The sequence below is a fragment of the Heliconius melpomene genome, chromosome 20 (genome assembly GCF_056956725.1).
Source record: "Heliconius melpomene rosina isolate 202511_hmr_F chromosome 20, ASM5695672v1, whole genome shotgun sequence".
Classification (NCBI taxonomy): domain Eukaryota; kingdom Metazoa; phylum Arthropoda; class Insecta; order Lepidoptera; family Nymphalidae; genus Heliconius; species Heliconius melpomene.
The window spans coordinates 13,571,960-13,595,754 of record NC_140408.1 but is presented as its reverse complement, the minus strand read 5'-3'; the positions used below and the strand labels follow the sequence as shown (position 1 = coordinate 13,595,754).

Below are 23,795 nucleotides of genomic sequence, written 5' to 3'. Positions count from 1 at the left end.
TCGTCAAAAAAAAAATTACGCTTTATTCCGCTTATATCAGAGTAGATACAGTGGACGTGATGTCAAGACACTCCGTGTATAAATTTAATAAACAATAAATAAAGTTATTTTCAAAAATACTTCAAAACTGCGCAAGCGTAGAAAAAAGTATATATTTGGTAGATTACATTCAAGGGAGCGAGATGGAATATATATTACCCTAATAAATATATATACCAACAATATCCAATACAATTAGTAATTCTAACTGATTTTTAAATCAGTCGCATTATACGATCGAATAGTTTGTAAAAGAGTCTTATATTTAAAAGAATTTGTACATTATATATATGTAATAAGATTCAAATTAGTTTGTATGTTTTTGACGCACGACCGCCATTTTCCAAAATGGCCGTGAGCAGCGCGACATCTATATCAAGTTTAGTGTCATCGCGATCTTGCTAAGCGTCGGTCGTGTTTTTTACACACTTTGTTTTCAACCTTTGTATTATAAAAATGATACGAAAATTATATTTAATACCTCTATTATCATTATAGAATTGTTGATTAACTACTTTATTAATTATTCCGTGCTAATACAACGTGTTAGTTATAAAACAATGTATTTAACACGCTGCGGCAGTCTTCTGTTTAAATCGTCGTGTACCTTGTGAAATCGATTTTTTAGTTGTTATTAATGAAATTACTTAGTGAGTGTTTGATATTATTGTAAAACAAAACCTGTTTTGCTAGACAACCGTTGTTTAACACCGTTGGGTAGTGGCATTCACAAAATCAATAGGAGATAATAAAAAATGCATATTTTCTCTCCATAGTTTCATAAAATCGGTTCAATAGTACCGGTATAAAGACCATTTCAGATTTTCCCACTTGTGTTTTTTATTAAATATAAATCATATTTTAAATTGTGATGTGATTTTATTTATTGTAAAGGAACATTGGCGAATCTAAAAAAGGTTAGTAAACAAACAGTTATCTATTTACATTCTCTTTTTATATATAGTTTTATGTTATGTCTGTAATCGCCACGATGGGTTCGATTCCTACTCGGAGTAATGAATTATTTTCATTTCCGCCACACAACACGCAATGTCTCGAAAATTCGGAACTGCAACGGAGTGTCTTAACACTAAGTATATAGTAGTAGTAGTATAGTATATGAGGGCATATACGCAGGATACGGTGTGAAGCTATTTATTGTATTTATCTTGATAACAAATTCAAATTGTCACCTAATTAATAATTTAGAAATATAATTATAACTTTTGTTACCCGAACGTTGAATAATTAAACAATGTCTGACCTGCATACAAAATTATAGCAATTGCTGTAATAATAAAAACGATGATACATATCTTTAGTATCGCGTGATTATACTTTTTTATCAGTGCTAAAAATCTACCATTGTTTGTTTGACATTTGACAGAATATATACTTATAATATAATAAAACAGATAATAAATGGCCGTAGATTATTAACTATTTATATTATAACAATAGTGTAAACCTTTTTTCTATATTCCGATATTGATGTTAGATAATGTTTTATTATATTTATTGTTACGTTTTTATTGTTTATTAATGTGATTAGAATCGTGATAATGTTTAATTCTCGTTTTTTTTATCCATTTTACGATTGTAATTGTAGAGAGTCTACTGATGATTGTAGTGACATTAATTACTATATTCTCCACCGTTTCGCCTTTCTTTTCTAGACTTATTGTAGTAGAGATAGATAGATAAACAAAATTGCATTCTGTCTAAAATCAGGCAATCAAAAATTTTCCAAAAACGATGTTATTGATTGTACAGCCAATCTCTTTTATCTGATTAGTTCATTAAAATCATATTTAAAAAAATATATAAGTATTCTGTATAATGCATTTTAACATAAAATTTTATTGCACATTATGTTGTTGAAAGTATGCCTTCTTTGGAAACTTGTATTGAAAACAGGTTTTCACATTATATTATGTTACCTACATTTCTATATATGCAGCCAACTAGAACTAGAATTTAGAATAGGTTATTATATCCATTTATGTTTGTATTAGGCTATTGTGACACAGTGTCTTAGTGTAAATGAGATGGTTGTGAGTTTGATTCACACTCAAGGGAGTGCATTATTTACATTTGCTTGCTCTGATAACAAGAAGAATTATCTTTAAATTGCATTCATTGAAGTGCATTGAGTTCCATGACTAATATAATGTCTCAAAAATTGTGCCGTGCATAGGGAAACGGAGTGTCTTAACACTAGTTATTATACATTTTCAGGAACATTAAAAATCAAAAAAATATTTCTATTATAATGAAGTTAATTTTATTGTGATTATTTAAAGAATATAATTTATCAAATAACCTTGATTTTTTTTGATAAAAGTTGTTAAATATTGACAATTACATCATTCCTTCCTTCCATCCTTCAATGATAAAAATATGTTTAGCCTCCAAATAAAATTTAATGATATGAGTCACTGTTTGTTAGAGCCCATTGTTGTACAGTGGAACAACATAAATAAATACTTTGTTTGCGGGTTCAATCTACTCTAGATGAAATAAATTGTTTTCTTCTTCCAGCTCTGGTACTCAAAGTGCAATGGTGAGTTTTGTCACTCAACACATATTGTAGTGCTAAGCAGGTGGAAAATAGGATTTTTTTTATAATTTAATAATAGATTTTGTTACTATAAGTTTTCTTGAACTCTAATTTATTAGATTGTTTTTAAATCCACATCCTATTTTTCTTTGTGTTATATTTATGTTATACTTTTACTAAAATATTTAGATATAATGCTTACATCCTTCAATAAAAGTAAAATACTCGTTTTTCTACATCAAATAATTAATTACAAAACTGATTACAAAATATACATATCGAATATCACACAGCAATCAATGTATCCTTCTGATGACTTTTTTTTATAATAATAAAATCAGGTTCAAACTTCTTACACACACATCCTGCACACAACAGGGTAGGCAACCTACCCTGTGGTGTGCAGAACCTACTGTTAAAATACTCTGTTTACCACTTTCTGCCGAACTCTGGGGGCAATCCATATTGTGTAGCGGAACTCAATGCCGCGAAGAAATGAAAATAAATTTAAATAAATATTTCATTCCCTGGGGATCGAACCTACAACGAGTCGCGTTTACAGTCACACACTTGTGACCCTGTGCCACGACTGGCCTCGTGCTGCCGTAAACCGGTGGTAAATTATTTGATGGAGGCATGTCACTTCTTATTTTGAATAAAATTATTTAACTTTGATAATCCCTTGCTTATTATAATAATAAGTAAACAAACCCGTAATCTTAACTCGTGAGACCTTTTTATCTAGCCGCAGAAACGACCCGCTTACGAAATAAGGCTGTAACAGACGGTAATACTTTATTGTATGTATATTTTTTAATTTTCATAGCTTTCGTAGATGGAGAGAGAGAGTGAAGTGTTAATGTTTTCTGTTTTAGTAATTTCGTCCCATTTTGTAGATATTGCTTTAACAGGGTTGAGGTGCACTGAGCCGCACTTTGTTTTACTAGACCAAAGTGAATATGAGTTAAATATGTCCATTTCTTTGGTAAGGAATTGAATATTCAATCCGATGCCATATTGTCTAAGCACGACACCATATTTTACTATTGTTACTTATTTTTTGTTATTTTAAATAGTAAAACGGTAGACGGTGGTCCTAGATTTTATATCTGTAGTAATATAGCTACGTGATTTATTTAAACGAACCGTTTATGTTTCTAAATAAATATTAATCGACATCCTTTATTACTGTACTTAAAGGTAAAATATTATAAGTTATCATTAAAATGTATTTTTGCTATTAAAATTTCTTAAATACATAATTATTATCACATAGAGCTATCGTTATATTCAATAACGACAAAAAAGTCGTACAGTATAAAAACATCATAAGTGACCTTTGACTCGACGCCCACGCACTGACATCTATCGAACTGAATCTCCGGCGTTCTCTGTTAACATGTAAGTGGGTTATTGTTTTCTTTTCTTTTTCTCATGCCACTTGGGATGAACTTGAGCTAAGCTTTGTTTGAATGGCGGGCCGATTTTGATTGAACGTTTTATAGTTTTTAAAAAATATATAGTTAAGACATTGATATCTATAGGTATGTATTTAGTCTTGGAGTCGAATTCCTCTTTAGAAAGGAGGATTCCATTTTCAGTGGTTTTTTTTTTGATACTGGAAACGTTTTCGTTTATAGGTTACTAGTGGGCCCGGACGCGGCTACGTCCGCGAAAATATAAGCCTAAATAACTAAAATAAATTAAAAAATAATAATAAGTGGAGATTTATTATTAGAAAAAATATCTGAGTAACCGAAATGAACAAACAAAAGAAGTAAAAGTACCTAAAGTTTGCCGTGCGCGCGTCCTAAACATTTTTCTATATTAAATAATAATTATTTTTTGCGAACAATATTAAATAAAATCCCAAATGATTTAAATTACGATATTTTAAGTGTATAACATCGGTATGGATAACCAAACTGAGATAAATTAATTATAAGCAGCAAATAATTACATAAAAAATAATAGTAATTCGAAAATATATACAAATTTATTTATTTTATTTCAAAGTCATCTGCCCGTTCGCGTCGGTCATACTATACCACTCGTAGGCTAGGTCATTTGGAATCAGTGATATCTCCTTAATTATTTATTACAATGTTATACAGTAAACTATAATTTCAATCTATTTGAAATGCTAAAAGTGACCATTATATTTATTTTCATAAGGATGAATATCAAATTATAGAAATCATCTAATTTTTGTTAATGTATACAAATCTATATCGGCGCGCGCCATGTATGGATTAAGCAAACTCACTTTGGGTGACGTTTTCTTAAAACAACAAACTTTGCAAGCCGTTGCTTAGCAACGCGTAGCGACGATTGTTAATAACATGGCGGAATAAATTGCTTGTCAAATTAATTATTTTAATATATTGGTATATATCGAAAATATTACAAATATGAGAAAAAAAAAGTATCCTATGTTCATCCCGGGACCCTCAAGTATCTTTATATGAGTATTTTATCACAATTTAATTAGCGGTTTGGCCCTGATTGCGTAAAGGACAGACAGACAGACAGACAGACAGACAGAGTTACTTTCGAATTTATAATATAGGTATGGATATACGTACCTGCACTTTAGACCGCTACTTATTAAAAAAATGAAAAAGAGTGTGAAATAGTGCTTCAACAGAAAAATAATCAAAGAAATATTTGCACGGTGTAGAGTTCCGCCGAGGACGTATGTGTCTTGGTTCTCTAGATTCCCCCTGCGGTCAGCTTATTTTATTCATTTAGTTATTGCATTTCCAAAAACTAATATTATACTTTAAATAGTACTATTTTTTATTTATAGCTTCACAAAAAAACAACTTCAGCCTTTCACGACGCTCCTGACTTGAGCTCTCCCGTTTATAGATTTGTCAGTCACATTTTCGCTTTATACTATTTTTCATAGTTGGCGCGGTTTTTTAAAGTGTCCGCCCGGTCTCATTATAGCCGCTTCGTTTTACATACTTTTGTGTTTTACAGTAGGTAGGTTTACTGAAGGGTGTGAACGAATTATGGTATTTTAATTTGATTGTTTTATATTATGCTGTTACAATTCGTTTCTCTATGCTGCTGTGGTGACTGTGGTTGTCGGTTCGAATCTAAATAAGGAGAAATATGTAGGTATGTTAGGTTAGGTTATGCCAATCACTATGAATTGTTTGGAATATGTTGAAAATTAAGAAAGTAGTAACATACCATCATGTTTAAGTGGAATTTCACTCTATTTTCCAAAGCTGATTGAAATATATTAAATAATTATTATTTCAGATTATATTAACTTTAACATGTTTCAAATTACCTGCGACTTCACTACCGTAGGCAAACTAAGAGTTGTGTATGATACATGAGTATGATAAACTCTAAGAATCCGAGGTAACTGTAATTGGTACAATGAGTTACATTGAAAAAATATTATAAAATTAATGCGATTTTTTCGAAGTTTTTAATTTAATTTTCTTATAGTTACACGTTGTAGAGGAGGCAGAGAGAACCCGGGAACATAGTGTTAATAGACTCCGTTCCGATTTAGTTCCTGAGATGAGTACGTTGATCTAAAGTCTAAACAAACTTCTCAGTATAGTTTGATTAGGTACTAATTATTCTTCCCCAAATAGGATTGAAGCCACGACCACCGCGTTCATTTATAGACATCACAACGGTACCACAATAGATTTTTATTTTCATAACCCGATGCTGTATAGTTACGGACTACAGTAGTTGGAATGCATTAATGTATTAAGTTTCTTTGACATCGCGCTTTGTTTTTAAAAGTATCGCGTTCGAGTCAAAATAAAACTTCTCGGAATTATGAAGGAAGGCACGCCTTCTTATATTATATGTATGTACGTCTGTGTATGTATAACTATTAAAACGTTTTAACTTTAACCAGGAAATAGTTGTATAGAGGTGTCGTGTGTCCGTCTGTCCATTACGAGTATTGTTTGATCAACAGGTGGATAAACGGTTGGTTATTTTTTTTGTCACTTCTCGCTGTATCCCGCGTACAGTAGGGTAGGCAGAATCTAGTAATAACACACGCCGCGCCCTGTTCTGTAACCAGTTCGAGGCAATGGTAATAAATAAATCTTCAGATGATGTGCCGCTGGGTTAATGTAAAAAAAATATATGGAATAACTTAAACATTATAGTTTAGTTCACCAATTATTCTTATTTATACTACATCTAGTGAACATACCGTGAAAATAAAATGAATCCACAATCGTCAGCAAAAGAGCCTATTGCCATAAGGATCTGCTCTCCGCTTTCTCCGTTTTACTATTACTAGAGCGGTAAAATAAAAGTAACTTATTCCTCTGATTGGGCACCGAACCACCACACCCACCGCCTTAACAGTCAGACGCTACTTTGCATCTTTATTATTCGTCGTTTGTAAATCTGTTAGTTTTAAATCTAACTTTTCCACGATATATACGATTGAAATGGGAAAAAATCCACCACGTATTTTATATTGGAAAATTAAATATCGAGATAAGAGAGCAGCTTATATAGAATACTGAGTGAATGTAAATTTCTAAAGTTAAGTAAATTTTAAACTGAATTTAAGATTGCCAAGTTTAAAAAGTGGGTAATTGTTTAACCTTTATTCTACAACTATATTTTTAATATATTTTAGCTTCATACTGTATTCTGCATATAGCAGGGTAGGCAGGGGGAACCTAGTGTTGACACACTCCTTTCCCCACGCACCGCCCAACTTTAGAGATATTGCACGTTGATGTGGTGGAACCCCACCTTTTCTTTTTGCCAGGACGAGGAATAAAAAAAAATATTCTCCGAGTAAGAATCGTACCCACAACCGTCGCGTTTATAGTACGTCCCTATCCCACTGCGTCACGACTGCCTCGAGATGTATGCCTGTATACCTACCATAGATATAGTACAAAACAAATGTTTGCGGGAAATTAAACACGTTTTGTCGGTAATAGGTAAATAGGTTAATTATACGTCTAGTTAGAAAATTATCAAAGTAGGTATTACTAGGACTAGTCTATTGATGGAGAGGCTACGATATTTTTTCAACTTAGGGTTTTTTTTAACCGACTGCAAAGGAAGCTCTTTTAGCTTCACTCTATCAACGTCTAATCTACGGAAAAATTGATTTTAATAATTTTTACGAAGATTTTGACAGTACAACCTGTGACAGTACAACGTGATGTGATAAAATCGCCTTAAAATTTCGTTTATATTTTTTTAGGCTTCATGTTTTCCTTTTTGCACATAGCAATGTAAGCAGAGAGAATACAGTGTTAAAACACTCCGTTCTCCTTTGCCAGATCCGTGAAATATCCTTGCATTTCGCCCGGAGGATGATCGAAACCACAGTCATCTCTCCGTTTACAGTCTCGCTGCGGCACGTTGTCAAATCTATATTTACATAAAAAGTATGAACTTTGCCTTAACAGAATCGAACCGGCGACCATCATCGTACACAATTCCAATTTAAAATGCAATCACTGTATTATCATTATCAATATGCAGATTTGCACGTGATTTCACTCATTTCCCAATCTATGTCGAAATTATTGATTAGTATTAGCCTGTTAGGTGAAACGGAATGGAGTTTGCGTTTGTAAAGATGGCTCTGCAACTGGGTCGTAATATTATCTGGATGTTTATTTAGTTCGGTTATAACTAACTAACCTAGCCTGAGCTCGCGGTTTTGTTTGTGTTTACTTTGAGAGTCCGGAGAGTGGTGCTATTGGATAGTTATAAAAGTTATTTATAATTAGTTAAATAAGTAGTTTAGGTAAAAAACGCATTGTATTTTTCTGTCTAGTTTATATGCTAAAAAAAATGTATCAAATTTTATTAAAATCTTAGTCTCATTATAAAATGATTATAAAATAAAATTAAGCTAATTCTGAATTATCATCAAAATTAGTTAATCATAAATTATACTTAGTCGATTGACTAAGTATAATTTATGATCTGTGATTTCTGACTGTATCTCCCGCATAATACAGCACTAACGAGACACTCCGCTTGTTTAAAAAACGCAGAAATAATAATCAATTATTACAGTATAAATATTTCCCCCGAGTGCAGATCGAACCCACGACCGTCAAGTTAAACTCAAACACTGTCCCACAGTGCCACAATGGTGTCACCCCCTATGCACCTAAATATATATCAAAACCGTATTCAATTTCAATCTCAGTTGTTTTCTCAACGCTACGTGACGTTGTAAAAATCCATTGCTCTCAAATAATTTATTTTATATTTGTCTAAACAAAACAATTGTTTATTTTCAAGCTTTTCTTGACATTTTCTACGAATTTCTATTAATAAGAAACGGTAGCTTACTAAAATAAGCAATGTTAAAGTGCTTAATAAATTACAGTTTATTTTCATGTAACGTAACTGGTTGTTTGAGGCCGTTGTCGTGCAGCGACACAGAATCTGTAAACGGTACGGTTGTGGTTTCGATTCCCAGTCAAGGGAATAATATTATTTCGTTATATAGTATCTATAGATACTTTATGGAAATATTAAATTGTTTATTATCTAGTGTTCTGCCTTTTATCTCTCTATACACCGACCGACCCTACAATTGAATTGATTTTAACACTCAATGTCACCATGTCACCTGATGACATTGACGTAATTGCTTTTTTATTGTTTTTGTTTTTTTTAGTTTTTGTTTTTTTTTAGTTTTTGTTTTTTTTTAATCTAGTTACAAATGTCCATGTGCGCGTAGGCTGCAAACTTTGATTACATATTGATAGCAAAATATTAAAAAGTGCAAACTGCAAATGCGTCATTGTTGCACGCTTTAAAAAAGTGACTAAAGTAGAAGTGATATAAAACATAGAGTTCAGCCACTTTCTCACACACAGTAGCTAATTCAAATAAAAAGAAAAAAAACTAAAAATTGTGCACTAAAAATAAAAGAAGTGGCTCTCGAACATTTAATAGTTAACTATTACATTGAAATTTAACTATTAGTCACAAGTAAGTTAACTGACGACGCTCCGTTAACCGACGTGGACTGTGCAATTTAACCGTAAGTTGGGTAACATGCAGTTAAATGCAGATATTAGGGAGTAGGGACGATTAGCCAGAGGACCGTGATTGTGCTCGAGTGTTGACTGGAGCGATACTTGAGGGCAGTGGGGATGTTGATGTATGTATGTTTGTTGTATGTATGTAACTCTTAAAGCTTTATTAGAATGGAAGGTACACAGTAGAGCTGGATCTGTGAGTTGTGAGTTTGACTCCTAATAGGGTTGCTAAAAAAATGCAGCGTTGACTTCTGCCAATCAACACGTATTTAATTTCTTTAATGGATGTAAAGAGGGGAGTTTGTTGTCTCTGGATTTTCCCTGGTGGTAAAAAGCGTGAAACTGCGGGTATAACCAGTTAAAATTATTAGATATATAAGAATTAATATTTTATTATATATTTTTTTTCACATAGGTTAATTTGACATTGCAACACTCCACCGCATTGGCGTAGGTATTTAAGTTATATTAGAGTCTTAGAGTCTAGACAATATTAGTAATATAGTCTACCCATGTAGGTTAGGTACCTACTAAGAAAACGATGACTATGATATTTTCATTCATAGCCACAAGCTAAACGATGAATTGAATAACCGCAACATTTTATAAGAAACAAAAATATATAATAAATATATTTTTGCATACAAATCAAGCATTAAAATTACAATATATGCTTAATACTCGGGATTTGAAATTACATGAAGTTATCCAAGATCTTCATACAAGAGTGTAACAAAAAAAAAGCAAAACCAAAGAATTATAAAAACACACTTGAAATTTTTTTTCTAAAAGTTCAGAAAAAAGAATAATGTGTAATTATAGAAAACATAGGAAGTTTATTTAAGAAAAAAATCGAGACCAATTTTCGAGACAATGGCCGTTGAGTGGCGGAACTCAATCAATGCCGCGGTTTGTCTTGTTACTGGAAAAGGAAATGAATATAATATCTATATCGATGATCTGTCGGTTTGTCATATTCAAAAACTTGTTGACTAAATTTGAAGGCACGACTACTTTAAGCATATGCGAGTATCATATTCTTCTATCTTAAAATTAAATTTCACTCTTCAGTAATTTTCCCCGCCTTTATCCCGCAGGCAGTGGGTTCCATTCCCGGCCGCGGGAAGCGGTCCCGTATTTACTCTCGCCTAAAGGCACGCTATACAAAGCGTTAGTTCATCTGAAATGGCATCTCGATGACACACAACACTACATCCAGTTTGTGTACCGCTCAAAAATGATATGGGTCGCCCGTGTGTGGTACAAGTGTTGAGCGGGAAGTTGGTGTATGATTTTTTTGTGTAGTTTATTAAATTGTTATAGATTATAGCATAATATGTTGTATGTATATTAGAACATAAAGGTCATGCCTTTAAACGTGGCGGTTGGGAGTTCGATTTCCACTCGGGTGAATGAGTTATCTTCGTTTCCTTAAGAAGAGAAAATCCGGCTCTGAGTTTCGTTAGTTGTTATGTCAGGTTTAGAAAATTGAGTGTTGTATTGGTGAACTCTTCACCAACTGTCTTAACACTTCCTATGCCTTGCTTACCTTGCTTTATGCGGAATACATCTTCAAGCAATACAAAAAAAGTCTAGTGATATAAAAATTAATGCTTAGGCGATATATGCTTTAACAGCTATCCTAACATACATGATTATACAATAAACAGATATAAAAGTATACGTTTACGTTTTTTTATTATTAAATTCGAACGACTATTACACGGGCTCTAGGAATATATTATAATGATTGCCATCTTGTTATAGAATTAAACAATTTCGTAATAGTTTTTCTTGTTATAGCGATCTATCTTTATAAATATTATAAAACTGAAGCTTGTTTCGTTAAATGAGATTAGCGCTCAGTTACCTCTGCTTTGATTTGAGCACATTGTTGATTCTTAGTTATTTCTATTTGTCTACGTATTATCATATCAGTTTGACCACGCGTTTGAAGCCACAGATAAGAGCTAGTCACAGTAAAAAGTAAAATAAAATATGAAATATTTTCTTAATACATTCCACATTTAATTTTTGTTTTCATTCTAAATTTAGAAACCACTATCTTTTCATTAGTAATTGAACCTACTACTACAATTGACACCACAAAATCGCTCTCTCACCTGTTTTAGAGTACACACCAAGTCCAAATGTCAACAGTACCTTTGTAGCCGCGCCGGCGGGTACAGCGCGCTGCGCCCATTACAAAGCTTTTATCATTTACTTTGCCTTCGCTAAGATTATGTTTTAATTAATAATGTAAGGTGAATTATGTTTTTGCATATACATATGTGTTTTTGTTATGTTACCAATAGGATACTTGAGGGTCGTGGGTTCTTTTTCATTTAAGAGAATAAGAAGGTAAATTTATATGACAGCACAACCTGTGATTGTAAACATGACTTTATGGGATTTACACATTTTCATATTCGCGCTCTGTTAATAAGACCAAAGGTGGCGTGGAGTTTCGCAACTCAACACACTGTGTCGAAAATTGCACGTACTATCAGGAACGGAGTGTCTTAACACTAGGTACCCACTGTTCACTCTGCTATATGCGGAATAGGTACAGCGGTTAGATGAAAAAGTTTGTTTGGGCACTTTTGTCAATAAAAACTTACTATATCTATTTCATACACCATACATATCTATGAAACGCCATCTTGTCACCATAAAATCCCAAAAAATAGGTCACGTTATGGCAATAAAGACTGTCATTATTTTTTGTTATATTTTTTGATAGTTGTCATTTTTTATAGTAATCACAATACGATTGTGCCAGATATATCCAGATATTCTTATTCTCTTTTTATAAGAGCAGATCATAAGGATTTTCTCTCTTCTCGCAGTCTGTGTCACTAATTTCCTTTAAATTCAATAATATGAAAAGAGTTTTTTAGCTTAGCTTTTATCGGGGTAGTGAGGTTAAGTTCCGCCACTCAATACGCAATCCAGAATTCGACGGAAAATGTCACGAAAATGTCTTAATGGAAACGAAGTGTCTTAAGTGGTACTACTCTGCTATATGCGGGATACAGTGTGAAACAAAAAAAAACTACTAATAGTTATTTCCTTTTATCACGCGGTAGAAGCCGCAGGTAAAATGCTAGTATGTAGATAAAACCATCTTGTCACCATAAAATTGCCAAAAATAGGTTGCGTTATAGCAAATAACTATGGGGACAGTACATAAATCGTGCAGTAAAGTAAGAATATAAGCTATAAACATTTTATAAGCCGTTAGCAACACGCATACGCTTCTACAGTTTATTACGTTCAAACGATTGTATTGTAGATATATGAAAGTATAAGGTGATTTGATTGTTTATAATTTTAGTGACTAGTTTCTCCTTTCTCTGTTATTATATTGCTTAGGTGCACCTGCTTTGTCTGCATTTACATATTCTGTCGCAAGGCTAGGACAAGTCGATTGACGTAAGAATCATCAAAAATTTTCAAGCTGACTAAACTGATAAACACAATACCCTCCTTTGCGTTGCACAGTCAAAGAAAAGGAAAACTAACCATCTTAACAATAGGTTTTCCTTTTAAAATTAACTTTAACTAAAATAAATTGGAACTTATACGGATTTGAACTCTGTATACATATCTACGTAAGTACCTACTTTAGCTACTTGAGTTGTACTATATTTCCGTAAAAATGCGATTGTTATAAGTTTTCTTGTTAGAGATTTTCGTAATATATCATCTAATAATAAGCCTAATATGAATTCAAAACTTTACAATGTAATAAATAAACAAGTGGTATACCTAGAATGAACTCGGAGCTAAAAATTGCATGAGCATAGACTCCAGTGACTTACTAGTTATTTCTGAAGAGTTTCACTATACAGATTCTAGCTCCATCATCAGACCAGCACGGCGATATCAAATTGTTACGTTCGCTACGTAGGTATAACCTGCCAAGTTTCATGATGATAACTTAACACGCAATGTCTTGATTGGGCAGTGCTATCGGGCAATGGAATGTCTTAACACTAAGTGCTGCGATATGCGGGATGCTGCGGGAAGTTAAATAACCCATCAATTTATTCTTTTCTGTTTCATCTCTATAAACCATTAAAGTTAATACGAACACGAAAAACGATTGAAGATGATAAAAGTTTTTGAAAAATAACTATAATTTTATAAATTTCGTAACTAGGTCAACAATAACTGAAAATTTTTCAGCACTTCTATCACTGAGCGGACTGGTTAAATTGGAAAAGTTTACACATGACTTGTGTACAGTGAGTTTCATATTTAAATGAATTTATTTTATTTTAAACTAAATTATTATTTTTATGTAAAAATATAAGAATATGATGGTTGGTCAGTTGGATTTTGTTCAAAAGTTTTTAGTGTTCGTTTAAATTCCAGACATTTTGTATTTAGTGGTGAAACTCAACGCCACGTTACGTCGTTTACTAGAGCGACGAAATTAGAATAATTTAAATATATGGGACCCTCTCTGAGTGTACATGGGTGATGATGATGATGATTGTCTTACCATCATCATCATCATCATCGTGCTTACAGTCATACAATGACACTGGTGCAATCAGCAAGAGATATCAATATGTAAACTAACCTATATTTTAAGTCATAAATTGAATATCTATTACACAGAAATTTCGCAGCTGACTGTACCAAATCACTGCACTTACGGGCATACGGTAGCATATTACGATCTTTTTATCGACTTAATACAATTTTACGATTCTCGATATGACTCGAACAATAAACGCTGTGAACTCAGATTCTCTGCTTATCTTAAGAGAAATAATAAAAGTTGCATCGAGATAAGCTTATTAAAATAGGTTAAATGCTATTATGACCTATATTTAGAGTCTAGACCCGTGGCTATGTTTCCTTCAAGTTGGTTCCTTGAAAGTTGAAATTTTTGTATGTTTTCAACAACTTTTCAACTATATGGAAGTAGCATATAACAAGTTTTTGACTTTAAAGTTGAAAAATTAACTTATGCCAATTTTTTTTACGGTTTAGAGGACATTAGGGAGGTATAAAATATTTTAACCGTAACCCAACGCTGCATGATGTCTATGGAACGAGTTTACAATGTACACATTATTATGTAGATTAACTAAAATACTTTATTGTATGAACCAAACCACCAACTATTGCATTCAGTGAAAGCTCAATTTCATTAAAACTCGTGTTATATAAAAAATAGTACTATAAATTTTAAAAAACCGTTGTAATTAGTATCTTTTGAAAAGGTTAATTTTGGAAAGCCTTTGATATAATCCAGTTTGAAATGAAATAACCGATAGCCATCTAAATGTCACGTACCGAGAAAATTCAAGTTAACCTAAAGATATGATTAACATTTATAATGAAAGTGTACCGGTTTAAATACCGTTTTGAACCGGTTTTTAAAGGTTACGTTTTTTTAAACTTCACGCTATACCCCCCCATATAGTAGAGTAGCCTGAGGGAACCTATTGACGGAATTTAACGCCTTATCTTGGTTACCAAAGCGAGGAAATGAAAATAACTCATTCTCCCCAATGGGAATCGAATCCACAGTGGATGTAAGATTTTTTTTAAATTGTTCCTGAAAATACCTGATACGCCAGAATATATATACAAGAACAGGCATTTGCGCAGCAGCACTAAGCAGTTATCAAATATCAATCAATAAATAAAAATCAATTAAAAAACACTTATCTTTCAGATGGTCTAATGTGAAATCACTTCATACTTTACTTCTGTATCCACAAAAAAAGAGTAGGATAATGCAATGTTAGATTTAAACAATATTGCATTATTAGAAGCACAGTTTTAATAATTTAACGTTTGTTTGCATTGTACGATGGAATCCATTTTTTTTAGTATTTCATCTTTTTGTTCCTATCAGATTTGAATCTACTCGTATGACCATCAAATAGAAATATTTTCCAATCTGTTCCTAGGTATTTTTATACCAAAAGTCAAGAATTATAATAAAAATATTCTGAACGCAAATTTCTAAGGTTCCACTAGGAATATTTTAAATCTCAGCATGTCCTAGCATGGGGATATTTTTCTAGACCAAAGAGCGCTGTACGTCTAGATTCCATTTGGATTCTTTGTATTGTGCCCGTCTCAAGTTTAGCATGAGATTGTGTTTGAGATTTTTGCATAGTTTATCTATTTTGTTGCGGCTAACGGTTAAGTGCATTGTTCATGGAATTTATTGATAACGTATGTACATGTTTTTTCTCACCTAGTGCTCAGACACTCCCTTCTCCACTTTCCGCCTAATTTTCTTAACGCTACATGTCGAGTCTCGTAATTCAATGCCATTTCTTTCACTTCATTCTTTTGAGTGGGAATTGAATTCGCGACCGTCGCGATTACAATAAAACAGTGTGGTGCTGCGCTACGACAGATAAAATGTTTTTGTTTTGAGTATTAGATAAGATAAAGATAAGATAAGAGAATATCGTTTTGCACTTATCTTTGAGATCTTTTATGCACTTACGTTAACTTACATTCGAAAACACTGCATTGATTTATATGCTTCTTTAAATTAAGAAACTTCGAATGTACCTATACTTTGAATTACTTCCCTTATGAATATTAAATCTGCCAACACTATTGATGTGGAGCATGGTGGAGTCATGCAACAAAAATCTTTTATTGTTAAAGTACGTACAACAAATCCGGACACCGTAGTCCATGTCTTAGTTTTAATCCACCCAACCCTTAATTGCTTGTGTAAATAGTGGAAAAAAAAGTGAATTCTGAATGAAGTTGTAGGAAACATGTGAAAATAAAAACAATGAAAATTATGAACAACTTCTCAGAACAAAAGAGAAAATCTGATTCACAAAACCTCTTACAGTGTAACTATAATGAAAGAAAATTTCAGTACTTCCGTTCCAACGTATCCGTTTAGCAACGAAACGCCGTTACAAAGCTGGTATGTATTTGTCTAGAGCTCAAAGCGTAAACTTAAAGTACATATTCACGTAAAAAAGCCCAAGACACGACGAGGGTGTAATAGCTCAAAAGCCGTTTTTATGGTTCCCTACCTCAAATGAAAGAAACGGAACCCTGATAGGTTCACTTTGGTATTCATCTGTCTGGCAAAATTACACATCAAAAAATCGCGTGAATCTGAAGGATGGTTAATGTCAAATATCATTTGGAGCACAGAAAATAGCAACTCACTAACGTTCTCAATCAATGCAATTACAATATACGCAATTAGTATAGAACCCTCGGTAGGCGAGACCGACTCGCACTTGACCGGTTTCTTTTTTAAAAACTTGTTGCTCGTCTCAAAAGGATACAGCATCCAGTACAGCAAAGATTTTTCTCAAGTGCCCCGACTTCAGAGTACCTACAGTGTATGCGATAATGTTACACGATACGCCTGCCAAGAGAACTAAACGGCAAAAAGAATGTGATATTTGAATGAGGCGGTGCTAAGAGTTCTAGAGGACTCTTCAAATTATCCAGGTGAATGGATAGTGATGTGCTTTGGTTGTTTTGTTTTTGTTTTTTTTTTAGTAATGATTAGTGATAGTGATGTAAACTTTTGCTTTGGAAGAAAGTGTAAGAGACTAGGTTAGAATTGGTGGTGTGATTTGTTTGTATTTTAAGTATATAAAAGTAATCTTTCCGTATAATTTAAAGGATAAGAACAGCGTCCAGTATTTCAAAGATTTTTCTCAAGTGCCTCGACTACAGACTACGTTAATGCAACACGATACGACTGACAAGGGAACTAAACGGCAAAAAGAATGTGATAGTTGAATGAGGCGATGCTAAGAGTTCTAGAGGACTCTTCAAATTATCCAGGTGAATGGCTAGTGATGCGCCTCGGTTGTTTTGTTTTTTTATTTATTTTTTTTTAAATAATGGTTAGTGATATTTGGGTTAAGATTGGAATTATAATATGTACATACACAGCAGTTAGTCTGTAGACCTAGTATTAAAACACTCCGTTCTCCGCTTTCTTTCCAAATTCGAGACACTGTAAATGGCGTAACTCAACGCCACGAACATCCAATTATTAAAATATGTATCAAACACATAATCCATTTCGACACTGTCGGTTATATTAACATACAATATAATTTACATTTCGCATGATTAATATTCAGTCGAATCTACAACTAATAACGCTTTATCGTATTAATATATAAATTTAATCTATACATTAGATAAGTTAAATTGCTGTTTAATAGCCGCTACATGATTATGGTGTTACACTATGAATTATTTTAACGGTCAACGCTCGAATGGCGTTATGTATGTGATTTTAGTGTCTAAGAGAATGATTTGTTGAATTTATGTAATAAATGAAACACGACGGTTGTAGGTTCGATCCTTAGAGAATTTTTGTTTACTCTCTGCTCGGTTGACTCAGCGTGGCGTTGAGTTTCGCCATTCAACACGCAATGCCTCCATGATCCGACGGAAAGTGGGGAACGGAGTGTCTTCACACTAAGTTCCCTCTGCCTACCCTGCTGCGTGCGGTATACAGCGTGAAGCTGATTTAAATATATCAGCTATTTAAAAAATTTTAATCATTGCGTGCTGAATGTGAGAACTGAACATCGGATTTTGTCTGTCACTGCGCCACAACGACCTCTCGTGTTACATATAATATTCTAAACATGTCGTATCCTCTCTATTAAAAATAAATTGAAAAGGAAGTAATCTTTTTAACGAAAAAAGAAAAATGGCTCGATTCCTACGCCGTGTTCGATGCAAATTAGAAGGTTAAATAATAATAACGCAGCCGTTTCCATTTTTCTCAATGGAATAAAAGATTTTTTAACATTTCTTTTTTTTTTAGGTTAAAATATTGTGTTTTTGTAGATTTAACTCTAAATAGTCGTGGGTTTGATTCTTAACTTAACTTGTAGTACTCACTTTCATATAAGCAAAGATGCTATTTACACGTATAACTGCTTAAGTTTTCGTTGTAATATTTTTTGAGAATGAGATTTTAGGCTACAAGTGTGTTAGCTCCTGTTGTTTTTTCTTATTATTTTCAACTTTATTTTTTAAACTATTATTCAATAAAAATACTAGTCAACTAATTAAGTGAGAAATTAATTTAATTTTTCGCACTATTATGTCTAAAATACTGCCAAACTGCATCTCGTCTGTCTACTTCTATATGTCTGTCTACCTTTTGTGTAGGGGAATACCACTACCACTTCACCACCGATTAAAGTTTTGTATTACGCTTATTTAGTTTTTTCTTTTTTAGTTTCATTTCGCATGTGAGTGGAGGAACTCAATGTCGCGCTTTTACAGTTATCAGTGCGAGGAAATGAAAATAATTTATTTTCCCCACATGGAACCAAACCCACAAACGTCGCTTTTACAGTCTGGTAATATTGTCACAATAAAATTTGTTTTTATTAAATCATATATAGCAATTTTCGTTAAAAGAATGTCTGTCTGTAAAATATTTTGTTCTATAAAAGAGAAGAATAAGCGTACTTCCAAGCAGAGTGATAAAGGATTTGAACTCATAATTAGCGTCTACACATCAACTGCGTTATAAGAATATAAAACTGTAAAAGTAAATAACTTAAAAAATATATAATAATGTTGTACCGATATCGATAAAAAATATTCCCCCTCACTAAAATTTATTTGTAAGACTATAAAAATAAGGTCACGAGGTCGACCCACGGTTTTGGGTAAACGTTGAGATTTGCATTTTTTTATAACCCCCGTTAGGATTGTGCCATGGATACAGCCATGAGACAACATGCGCTCGATAAGAGTTATTTGTGTTTCTTTTAAAAAAAATACTAGCGACCCAACTGCGGCTTTGCCTGCTTGAACTTATTGTTTGTATCATTGCAAAGTTTCTACAAAATATTACACTCTGTTTCTATTAAGACACTTCCGTTCCTCACTTTCGACCGAATTCTGTGTCCATTGCGTGCTGAGAGGCGGAACTTAACGCCGTGATTTGTCTTACCTATTTAAATGCAAATTTTTAACTTTCAGAATAGGAGTAAAAGTTTATACTTTTTTTGTGTAATATTTTCATTTCAAAGTGGGAAAAAATATGAAATACTCAAACTTTTTGTAATTAAAACATCGTTTCGATGTTTCGAAATATAAGATTATAGCGCAACCAATATAAATATGAATAAAAAAGCTATTTTTTATATTTACATTCACCATAGAATCAATAGATACTTCTAGAAACCATCTGTCACTGTCAAACTATTGTGTTTTAATGAAGCGTAATAAAGTTAACTATAAATTTTTCCCGTATACCGTCCAATTTAGGGACATCGATAAGTAATAGGGGATGCTCTTTTTAACAATGGAATAATCGATATCTATTTATTTTATTGATAGTTGATTGGTCTGTTGGTTAAGAAGTTGTTTAATCTGACTTCCAGTCTGTAGTTGTGGGTTTGATTTTCATTAAAAGTTATTAATTAATTGCTAAATAACGTATAGAATAATTAGGTAATTTTAATACTTAAATGTCGGTATATCTGAAGGTCACTAGTGCGTCAATGTGATGATTTTTAATGATTATTTGAACTTATTATAAAATTATAATAAGTTCAAATAAGTAAGAGCAACTCTCAACTGATATAAAAGCCGTTAGTAGCTTTCCATAGAACTGACAATGCTGACCTTTTTATGTTAATTAACGTTTCAAATGTGAGACGTGTGTAGTGTTTAGTAAAGAATATTTTTATTCAATTTTTTCAATTCTATTAAACTTTATCTTTGAAAATATTCTAACCCATTATTATTTTTATTTTTTTAGCCTATAGGGAACCTAATATTAAAACACTCCGTTCACATTAACACAGTTCTGGTCCCCACTTTCCACCGATTTTTGGAGAGATTTAGCCTCTGCCTCGTTACCAGAGCAAGGAAATGAAAACATGAAATATTTCTTTGTCTCGAGTGGCAATTGAACCCACAATCTGACATTTGTGTTTTTGCGTTTTCAGTGACATTTGTGCCCCTGCGGCACGATTGGCCTTAAGCTTAATCCATTATTACTACTCTTATAAATAAAATACTTGACATGCGCACGCGCAACCGCACGCGTGCGTAGCAGCTTGGGCAACGGCCGTACTCGTACCTACGTACCTAATTGAATTAGTTTTACTATTTAACCAGAAACCAAAGTTTATTTCGACGACTTTGAAGTCCCACTGTGTTAATAGATTGAGATTTACGATATATTCTCGGAATATGATCAAGGTGTATGGATTTGCTGTAATTATGAGCTTTCAAATTACTTCCGTTGGGGCCATGTGGCTTTTTTGAACTAGTGTATTGGTTTGGGCTTCTTTTTCGTTCGCATGTCCGTTCTTTTCTTTTGCCGGTTGATTAAATGTCTTTAAAAAAAGACTGATAAACACTGTAAATATTACTAAATATTTAGAAAGTATAATATAATCAAACATACTTTAATGTCGTAATTTAAAAATCCAATATTTTTCGAATCTCTTTCATTATTATAAGGATATTCGTTTTGGATTAGAAATTTAAAACCACAACTATCAGTCTCCAGCCAGACACATATACCACACCACGACAGTGTCCATAAAAATAAAACACATTAAAAATGTAAAATTCTCAAGAACTCCAACCGTTCGCGTCGACTGCAGTTGCTGTACTCATATTTAGTGCATTTCGTAGAATTCACAAGTATTATTTACTATGTACGTCGGCACGTTAAGCTACTTTGTTTCGGTCTACCCTTTGATGGGTGTGCAACGACAAATGACGTTGTTACTATGAAACGATCGTGCGTCCTCGTGGTGGTATAGAGTTGTATGAGTTAATTTTGTGGGGATATAATAGATGGAAATGGAAGCATACTGAAGCTTATACGATATGCATTTACAAAGTTTTTTTAGTGTAATTTCATACTTAATGGAGAAATACTTTTTTTTGATAATTTTAAAATATTTTACATTTTTAAAGTGCTATTTCACACTTAAAAAACATGTAAGAATTTGAACGTAGCGAGATTTGAATTCACGCCTCTTGGATACCTTCCAAGCGCTCTAACCAAATAAACCATACGTCAAAATTCTTATATGCTTGTTACAACTTATTTATATTGCTATCGTCTTTGTATACCTGGAAAGTAAACTTTAGGTTCCCAAGTACCATACCTGGTGTTGACTACCTACCCTTCTGTGTGAGGAATACAGCGTGAAGTTAAATAAATAGACATAATCATATAATAATGACATTATAATTAATTGTTCACTAAAAGTAAGATTAACCCGTACGTACAGTCGGACGTCGGGTCACTGACGCCGCGCGCTGAACTTCTCTCACGATATGAAAGCTGTCAAGAAAGTTCCAAGTCTAAGACAAAGCTGGTGTGGAGCTTTTGAAGCGAAGTAGTATATGCTGAAGCAGTATTATTAATATAATATTTTATATTTTATTATATAGTGTTGATTAAATTGGTTTTGCGTGTAAACGGAATGGATGTGGGTTCGACTCCTAGTCAGGGATTGAGACAGAGCTGGTACAGAACTTTTAAAGCAAAGTAGTATGTGCTGAATGAATATTGCTAGTATAATATATCGTATTAAATGTAGTGTTCATTATATTGGATAATAATTCAGGTTATCGCATGACATTACGTATTGAGTAGCGGAACTCAACGCCACGTATTATTTTACTACCAGAGCGAAGAAATAAAAATATAAATTAAAATAAATATTATTATTTTTTATTTTCTCGAGTCGGGATCGAACTCGCAACCAGTCACGTTTACAGTCACAAACGTGTGCTACTGCGCCACGACTGGCCTCAACTTTTTTTTTTAATAAATTACATTTTTTTAGTTTTAATTATCTTTGTGTACTAGCAGTATAGACTTCGAAGTAATAACATGTCGCAGAGTAGCCCGAAGGTACGTCCGAGACTGAGAGTTGTTACAGATATATCTACCTTGTAATTTACTTTGAAACTATATACTACTTCTATTAAATATAATTATATCGAAAGTTTTAAATTACAGTTGAAGGGTAGTGCGTATGTGTATGTGAGGTTATAGGTTCGAGTGCCATTTGAGGTAAATTGGATGGATTGTATAGGATTTTTTATAATTTTAACGATGTAAATAAATGAATTTTTGGACATTAGGTTTCTTTTATAAAAAAAAACATTCCGTTCATAAAACCACAATCAGTCCTATCCGGAATATTTGTGTTATCTTGTATTGACATCCTTCCCGTGATGAATTTGAATCCCCAACATCCCTACTGATATGCAAATTAGACTTAAGGTTCTGTAACGCGACGACCTAAAAATAACAAAAACAAACGCCACGAATTATTTTATCTTTCAAAAGAATTATACACACGTGTAATAAATGTATAATGTAACCTTAAATACACATACAACAGAGAATAAAAGTCCAAAAATTATAATTGCCTGTTATTTTTTGAAGACGAAATGGATTCACAACATCCAAAGGAAAATAAAGACATTTTTTCCCAAGATTTTTATTTTATGTGTATTTTTTTCTAGAAAAAATTCTATTAAGAGAGACGTTAGGCTGCCTACGTTACGCCCAGGGCGCGTCCCAGTAGACATAACAAAAGAAAGCTTTTACTTGAAATTGAAACAAGTACTTATTTTAGTTTTTAACCTATTATTATTATTATTATGAATTAATAATTAAACTTTTTTATTTGAGTGTCTTGATTTTTTTGGGCTAAGTGGTGAAGTAAAGATGGTTGTACAGTGAGCTTTTCATTTCCATTGACCTAATTATAGTTATATGTTCCTTCATTTTTCTCTGTCAATTACTTACAAATAGTCTTGAAATATGATCTTTTATAGCTTTAAGTTGTATTATGCAGTGTTAACAGGTCCTATTCTCCATTTTCTAGATATGTGTTGGAATTCAACGCCGCGCTTTTTCCAGTTATCAAAGCGAGAAAATGAAAATAATTAATTACACCGAGTGGAAATGTAACCGTCGAGCTTACAGTCAGACTTAAATCTAATCTGCTGCAAAATTATTATAATGAACTTGTAATCTCAAATATTATCTTGCTCTTTTAAAGAACTGCCAGCACAAGAGCTGTCTTAATACGAGGATAAAATAAAGAATGTTTTTTCAAGTATTATATAGGTCGTGGTTTCACTAATTGAATGCAGATACATTATAAATA

The 23,795-nt window shown here is 32.7% G+C and overlaps 1 protein-coding gene across 2 annotated transcripts in view; it reads left to right on the top strand.

The window, feature by feature from the left end:
- Positions 1-430: 430 nt before the first annotated feature.
- Positions 431-23,795, top strand: part of LOC146528109 (uncharacterized) — a 154,383-nt gene continuing 131,018 nt past the window's right edge. For both annotated transcript variants that reach the window (XR_014879142.1, XM_085204046.1), the window contains exon 1: positions 431-956. The gene's annotated coding sequence lies outside the window, so the exon portion shown is untranslated. The remainder of the gene's footprint in view (positions 957-23,795) is intronic.